The following is an 8,281-nucleotide window of genomic DNA, read 5'->3' as shown; positions in this document are numbered from 1 at the left end:
ATATTTTACCTCATAGGGTTTTTTTTAGAAAAACTTAAAGTAAATTATAAATAGGGAAAGCACCCAGGCCAGCCATATTTGAGAGCCCCTCCCTTTCTCCACTCTCTTCTCCACTCATCCTCTAGATTTTCAAGAAGAATTGAAGAAGACGAAGAAGAAGAAGACGTGGAGATCCAAGCGTCGAGTGATCACCTGGATACTTCGAGTGATCACTTGAACGGCTTCAGAATGATCTCGGAGCGGCAAAGTCAAGGGTGGAACGAGTTCCCCCATGGTACACTCAATGTTTGATTTTAAAGATCGATTATGAATTGATCAACACACTTCGGTATCCATGGAATCATGTTTTCCATGGACGAACAAGGCATAGAATCCATCACATAGACCATCTAGTTTGTCCACCCTAAGATGGCAGGTCAACGTCTCAATTCAGTAAGTTTCAACCAAACTTCAGTCCAAATTCTAAATCATACTCCTTTATATCTTCTAGTGCATAAGTTCTATTTTGGCACCCGATATGTTGTCATCTCAACATATTTAGTTAAGTTGATCCTTAATGAATTAGTATTTATGTTGATATGTCAGACTAATAAGATTTATGGGTCATTATACTTTTTAACTAGTTTGAGAGACGGGCCTAGAGGATTACACATATAAGATTTATAGATGTTTGTGGAGATACTCAAAATTTTGGTTTCCAATGAAAAGTACCCCAAATAGTATAAATAGATGGGCATCGATTTTTAGTTACCCATAAAAGGCACACTTGGGTGGCCCAATGAAAATCCCTACCTTTTAGTAAGACTGGATGTTGAGGAGATGCATTAGGATTGCGACCAGTGATGTTCAATAGAACATGTAGGAGATCAAATGCTTTCGATATCACATGGGCACATCTAGAGGCCAGGCATATGAAGGGCTTGAAGAGGTTCATCTAAGGAACCTAGTAATCGAGAAACTTTCTCTACACAGGGCAATATCATCATTCATTGTTTTTTTTCTGTGACCTGTTTTGATTCATATGATTTCTATTGATCAATTACCTGTGGATTATCAATCTCGTCAACAAAACCAACCATTAACTTCCTTATCAGTCACCAACACTGTTGTATATCCTCATGAAGAGCAAAAGTAGCATCCCAAAGATATATTTTGAATTAGTGGGAGAAGCTTTTGGTTTGCAACTTAGAATACTAGTCTCCTTCAAAATATTAAATAATTAAATCCATCGTTTGAGCACCATTTTACCTTCTTGATATGCAAATTTGATCCCCAAGAAGTATTTAAGTTTTCAAATATTATGAAAGAAAGATAATGCAAAAAATGCCTTATGAAAGCAATGGCATATGATCCATATATGCAAATAAAATTACAGTCCTTGCCGAAATATTCTTTTAGACAATATTGAGACCCATAGTGCATGCCATATTAACAAAAATTATGCAATCTTCAAAGACTTGTTTTATCAAGCAATTTGATACTCCATTACACCTTATTCTATTGAACCAGTCTAGAGCTGAACCCGGTTCGCGTTGAACCGGTCCCCGTAAACCTTTTTCTTAGACGACTAATCTTTCTAGTAGGTAGCTACATTAACCAAGTTAACAATGGATGATAAAAGCATATTGAAGAAAAAATGCAATCTTCAAAGACTTATTTTATCAGGCAATTTGATACTCCATTACACCTTATTCTTTTGAACCGGTTTGGAACTGAACCTGATTCACGTTGAACCGGTCAACTTAAACCCTTTTTCATAGACAAATAATATTGCTAGTAGCTAGATGAATTAACCAAGTTAAGAATCAATGTTAAAAGGATATTGAAAAAAAAACTATGCAATCTTCAGAGATTTGATTTATTAGGCAGCGCCATTTGCCTACACGCTGATAGGGCGGTTCGCGATGAAGCGACCGCTCATCGATGACATCACGAGAGTATACGCAGCACCCGGCAACTTCCTTGGATCGGTGGTCATTGGAGCACGGAATCACCGGAGTGTACTCATTCGCTTCGAGCTGGAGGATGACTTTCGACAGGCCTAGAGCCGTACGACATGGACGATCAAGGACTCCACGATGCATACCTTTCGTTGGGTGGCCGAGCAGTCAGGGAACTCACATGATGTTTCTCCCCATTCCGTCCCGGTGTGGATAGGCTTTCCTGGCCTGCGACCACATTTGTTTACACCCGCGGCTTTAGAATCTCTAGCTAGTACGGTCGGCACTTTCATACGAGCGGACAAAGATGTCCAACTTTTTAGCCATCCTGGATATGCCCGGGTATGTGTCGAGGTCGACCTACTCGCTCCTCTACACCGCATGATACTGATCCGGAATGGGGATGAGATGATCCGACAGACAGTAGTATATGAAAACCTCCCGCGGTTTTGCACACACTGCACTGTCTTAGGACACACCCTACATACATGTCGCCAAAAGGCGACACAAACCACCACCACGGAGGAGGAATACCTCCCGTCCTTGGCCTACGATGATTATATTGCAGCCGCTATCTCCGACACTCAGGGGCGACGCGCGAAACCGCCTCCCGGTTCCCGACCTGTGGTTACATCGGTGCAGCCCACTGTTGCACCACCCCCGCCCCCACGACCCAGCGGGCCCACCAAGCCCCCAGTGGCTAAGCCTGCCCCTGCCACTTCCCAGTGGGCGAGGAAGGGTACTGAGAAGCGCCCCAAATCCCCATCACGCACTAGAGTTCCCTCCTCCAGCAAGGGTAAGGAGGTCAGCGAGGACATGCGTACCTCGAACTCTTTCGCCCTACTGATGGTCCCCGATGCCCCCGAGGCTAGCATCACCTCTTCCCCCACCCGATCTACTGCCGCTCCTCGATCACCTGCCCCGCTCCCCACGCCTTCTTCTGCCACACCTATCGCCTCGCTATCCTCCCCGTCACCACGTCCTTCCTACACACCCACACACAACCCCTCTTCTTCTTCCCACCTTGCTCCCGCATCCATCCCCACCCCCCCTACATCACCCCCCGTACCCATCCCCACCACCCCTCCCGCACCCACTCCCGCCATCCCCACCACCGCCCCCGCACCCGCTCCCGCCCCCTCACCATCCGCACCCGCTCCCGCCCCCTCCCTCACCCCTCCACACCCTCCACGTCCTTCCCCCGCCCCCATACCCGCCCTCCACCCATCGCATATTCCTTCTGAACAAGTGGAACGCTTGACAAACTGTCAAGCCCCTTTCACTAGCTCGGAGGACAGTGCTAGTAGTACTAGCGGTCGGGATTCCACCGGCGCGGAGGATGATATCTCCCTCTCCGAGGACTCGGATGTGGATACCCCTCCTGGCTCGAGACGCCGTTCACATGCATCACCCCCACCTTCACGCCGCACGTACTACACCCGATCTCGGGTGCGTCACGCGAGCCGATAGACTTATGATTCCAAGTCTTGTTTGGAATTGTAGAGGGATAGGTAACCCTCTCACCCAAACCCATCTACTTACCCTTATTACTAGGCATAGATTAGGCATCGTGGGGCTACTAGAGCCGATGCTTACATCGGATCAGTCCCCAACCATCGCGAGGAAACTTGGGATGGATCATGCTTACTGCCATCCATCAAATAAACTCTGGCTTCTTTGGAAGCGAGATTATTCGATCGCACTCTTGGCCGAAGGAACACAATACATCAATTTTGACGTGATGTGCTCCCCAAAGCCTTATCTACTTACCATTGTGTATGATCCACATAGACACATTGAGTAGGAGGCCCTCTGGGAAGAACTCGCCCGCCATATTCACTCTCACTCGCAGCTAGTTGAACTCCCTTGGTTTATAGCCGGAGATTTCAATTGCATATGGGACATTAGCGAGCGCAAAGGGGGCCGCCCTCCTCGGCTACGCTCTATGCAAGCCTTCAATGATTTTATTCACAACACTTCATTAGTGGAACCACCTACCACCGGGGAGAAGTGGACTTGGTGCAATGAACGCCAAGCAGATGCGCGTATATACGAACGGCTTGACCGTTGTTTCACGAATAGCTCCGCATTGATGCAGTGCACTCTCACGGTAGAGTTCCTTCCGAGACTTTACTCGGACCACACACCGATTCTCCTCCTCTCGGATTTGAGTCATCGGATCCGCCGCCCCCCATTCCGCTTCCACACCATGTGGTTAGAGCATAGTGATTTCCATAGATATGTACGTAGTCATTGGCACAGTTCCATTTCTACGTCACCTATGGAAAACTTTAGTTACCGTCTGCGCAACCTCAAGTTCCATCTCAAATGGTGGAACCGCCATGTCTTTGGAGACGTCCATTCCCCGGTAGAGGAGCTTAAACGGAAATTGGTAGATGTCGACTGATAGGCCCAATGTCGTTGTGTGCTTGAACCCACAAATTGTTATTTGTATCTAGAAAACTGTTGTTCTTGTGAGGGGTATTGTTGCATAGGTTTCTAGGTCGATCCTCAGGGATTTCAGAGTGTGGTAATATCAACTATTGTGGGGAGATAGATGAATTAGACGATAGAAGAGACAAAAAAAGAGAGGAAGTGATGAATTGGACGAGGATAGAGATCGAGAGATAAGTTCACAAACAATGGAAGATGCACATTGTACTTTGATTACTCATTGTCCTTTCAAAATCAACCCTTCAACAAAAATACTCAACAGTCAAACGAAAGAAGTTCCATGACATACAGGTTTGATGAGCATGGGATAGAGGGCTTGTTCACCGACCTGCTGAGGGCAAATAGCAGCCACTGGATTTCACAACTACAGGGAGGAGAAGAGATTGGAATAGAGCAGAAAGAAGAGATTTCAGAAGGAGAGGAGTGATAAGATTCAGAGCTATAAGGGAGAGAAGCAATAATACAGAAAATAGAGTAATTAGAGCAGGCGAGAAGAGAGGTTTCAGAGAAGAGACACAAGATTAAGAGAAATTATAATAATAGTGTTTCAGATGAGAAGTCCAGGAATAACAGAAGATAAATGGAGGTGAAAGAGGAGAAAAACAGTACGAGAAGAGATACGACCATATCAGAGATGAAATTGCAGAGAAAAAAGTGCAGGGGTGAGAGAGAAAAACATATTAAGAAGGGGGAGAAAAATAGATGGGAGAGAAAGATAGAATGAGAGAACTGGAAGAAAAGGGGGAGGAGCTGGACGAAATCTGCAGAGAGGAAGAGAGAAAGAGAGAACTGGGCGAGACTATAGAGAAAGAGATAAATAGGAGAGGAATGAGGAAAAATCAGAAAACAAGGAGAGAGGGAAACGGAGAATAGAGAGAGAGCAAAATGAAGGTAGGCGAGGAGGGTAAAGATGATAAGAGAGAAAATCGCTGGAAAGGGAGAATAGCGAAGAGCAAAGAAAAAGACAGATCGAGAGAGAAAAGAGGCAGAGGAAAAAGAGGAAATGGATAGAAAAGAAGGAGACAGGGAGAAAGAACGCAGAAGAAAAAGAAGATCGAGAGCAAGCAGGGAGAAAGAACGCAGAAGAAAAAGAAGAGCGGGAGAAAACAAGGAGAAAGAACAGGAGAGAGAAATGCAAAAGAAGGAGAAGAGCGAGAGCAAGTAGGGAGAAAGAACGTAGAAGAAAAAGAAGAGCTGGAGAAAACAAGGAGAAAGAACAGGAGAGAGAAATGCAGAAGAAGCACGAGGGCAGACAAAGAGACAGCTTTTATTGTTTTGGAGAATCCCTTCTTCCTCCTTTTAGGGCTTTTCTTCTTCATCTCCAAGCATGTTTACTTCATTCAACTGAAGTCCTTTGACTGCTTCTCTTATGTACTCCCAAGAGGCCTTGCTTGTTGGTTTGTGGTTCTCTCTGAAACAAATAATTCCAGAATCATGTAGAGAAGTTTATCTTTTCATGGAAATATACCATAATATTACAAAAGTGCAAAGATGATGAGCTTAGAGGCATATTTATGAGATTATTGTAACATATAATATCATTTTTGATATACTTATAGATATTTATTATGCTATTATCATCGACCGTCACCTACAGGAGTGCTGGACAGATGACATGGGGGAGCGACAGCTACGACTTAGAGAGCAGTTGGAGGATGCTATGCGACGACATGAGATTTTTTATCTCCAAAAATCGCGTATCCAATGGCTGCGAGAGGGTGATAGGAACACACGTTTCTTTCACGCCTCGATCCATCACAGAGCCCGCCCGAACTATACGACCCTCCTCGAGACGCATGGCCAGGACCCTATCCAGCTAGCAGGTGCAGGCGTGGAGTACTATCACTCCCTCCTCTCCTCGCAGCCCACTGTTATGAACGAGGATATTCTCACCTCCATCCCCCCCTTAGTGACCAACCAGGAAAATGCACTTTTGCTAGCCACCACGACGCGCGCGGAGATCAAAGAGGTAGCTACCCGATGGCTTCACTACATAATTCTATACGGCGTGCTGGGATGTGGTAGGCACCGACTTGGTCCTAGCTATCAAGGAAGCGTTCCAACGTAAAGTCTTCGCAAAGAGTTGGAAATCCACTTTTTTGGCGCTTATTCCGAAAGTGGACACCCCCACTTCCTTCCGTGACTTTCGTCCGATCAGTCTTTGTAATGTATGCTATAAAGTTGCATCAAAGATCATTACAAACCGACTTGGACGCTTCCTTGATAGACTTATCTCGCCAGAACAGTGTGGCTTTGTCAAGGGTCGACAGATCCATGACAGCATCACACTAGTACACCAGCTAGCCCAGTCGATAGACACTCATATTCTGGGCTCTAACATCATCATCAAGCTTGATATGGAGAAAGCCTTTGATCGAGTTGAGTGGAACTTCCTCCTCGAAGTGTTGCGCGCCAGTTCACGGATCGTTCATCGCGCTGGTCGATGCTTGCATCGGGAGAATCACTTCTCCTCTTGATGGATGGAAATTCCACCGGCTTTATCATGGCTCTGTGAACTCAGGCAGGTGACCCTATCTCACCCATCCTCTTTATATTGATGGAGAGGTCTTTGGCGATCGCTCACACGGGCGATCAACCAAGGCCTCATCCAACCGTACTTTACAAAGAGGGGTTGCCCGATCATCTCTCACTCCTTATTTGCTGATGATGCCATCCTGTTCCTTAATGGATCTAAAAAATCCATCAAGAAATTTATGAGTGTCCTTACAGCGTACGAGCAAGCCTCCGGCCAACTCGTCAACGCTTTGAAGAGCAGCTTTATTGTGGGCCCGTCCACCACTATGAGGTGCTCGGAGATCATTCAGCACTCCACACGATACTCACGAGGAAAGCTTCCATTCGACTACCTTGGATGACCTATCTTCCTTGGCCCTGCTCGTCATCATTATTTTGATGCCGTGCTAGGCAAGCTAAGGAAGAAACTGGAGGGATGGAAACTATGTTTCCTCTCCCCTGGAGGCCGCATCCAACTAATACGACATGTCCTCATGAGTATCCCGCTACACACTTTGGCGGTCCACTCACTATCACTTACGGTTCTCCGCTCTGTCGAATGCCTATGTGCACGCTTCCTATGGTCTGGTCATTTCGAGGGGGAGCGACGTCACCATTGGGTTTCTTGGGAGAAAGTGTGTCGGCCGACGCTCGAAGGGGGTCTAGGGATCAGACGCCTCTCGGATGTACAAGACATGCTTCAAAAGAAACTGGTATGGCGTATGCGAAATTCGTCTCGTTTTGTAGGTACACCTATGCGAGCTGAGGACATCAGGCGTCGAGTTCAGCTGTGGCTTTGACACATTCAGCCTCTCCTCACACCGCGAGACAGCCGATCACCACTTGCATGTGACCTCCTCCGCTCTATTGGCATCCCGGTGACCCCCCTCGCCACCCGCATCCAGTATCGAGTAGTTTATTGGCTCCCACCGCCAGTAGGCTTTCTCAAATTGAATGTGGATGGTGCGGCGAAAGGGAACCCAGGGCCAGCAGGGGGCGAAGGTGTCCTCCGCGATCACACAAGGAGCCTCCTTCTTGCCTTCTCTTCTTTTTATGGCGTACAAACTAATATAGTAGCCGAGGCTATGGCGATACGTGATGGTCTCCTCCTCTATGAGGAACGGAACCTTCATAATATCGTCGTGGAATCGGACTCACAGATATTAGTAGATATGTTTCGTGCAGGCACATGCTCCCAGTGGCGACTACGTCGAGCGTGGAACTACATCATGCGGTGCCGCTCGCGTATCGCGTGCTTTCGTCATCAGCTGAGTGAGGGAAACCAGACAGCTGATGCCCTCGCCAACCATGCGGTACACGCTCGCACCCACTCCACTCTTTTCTATTCTTGGCTGGAGCTTCCGCCCATGGCC

Source organism: Wolffia australiana, chromosome 18, assembly GCF_029677425.1.
Source record: "Wolffia australiana isolate 7733 chromosome 18, ASM2967742v1".
NCBI classification, from domain to species: domain Eukaryota; kingdom Viridiplantae; phylum Streptophyta; class Magnoliopsida; order Alismatales; family Araceae; genus Wolffia; species Wolffia australiana.
The sequence above is the reverse complement of the archived record's forward strand: the minus strand, read 5'-3'. Positions refer to the sequence as shown.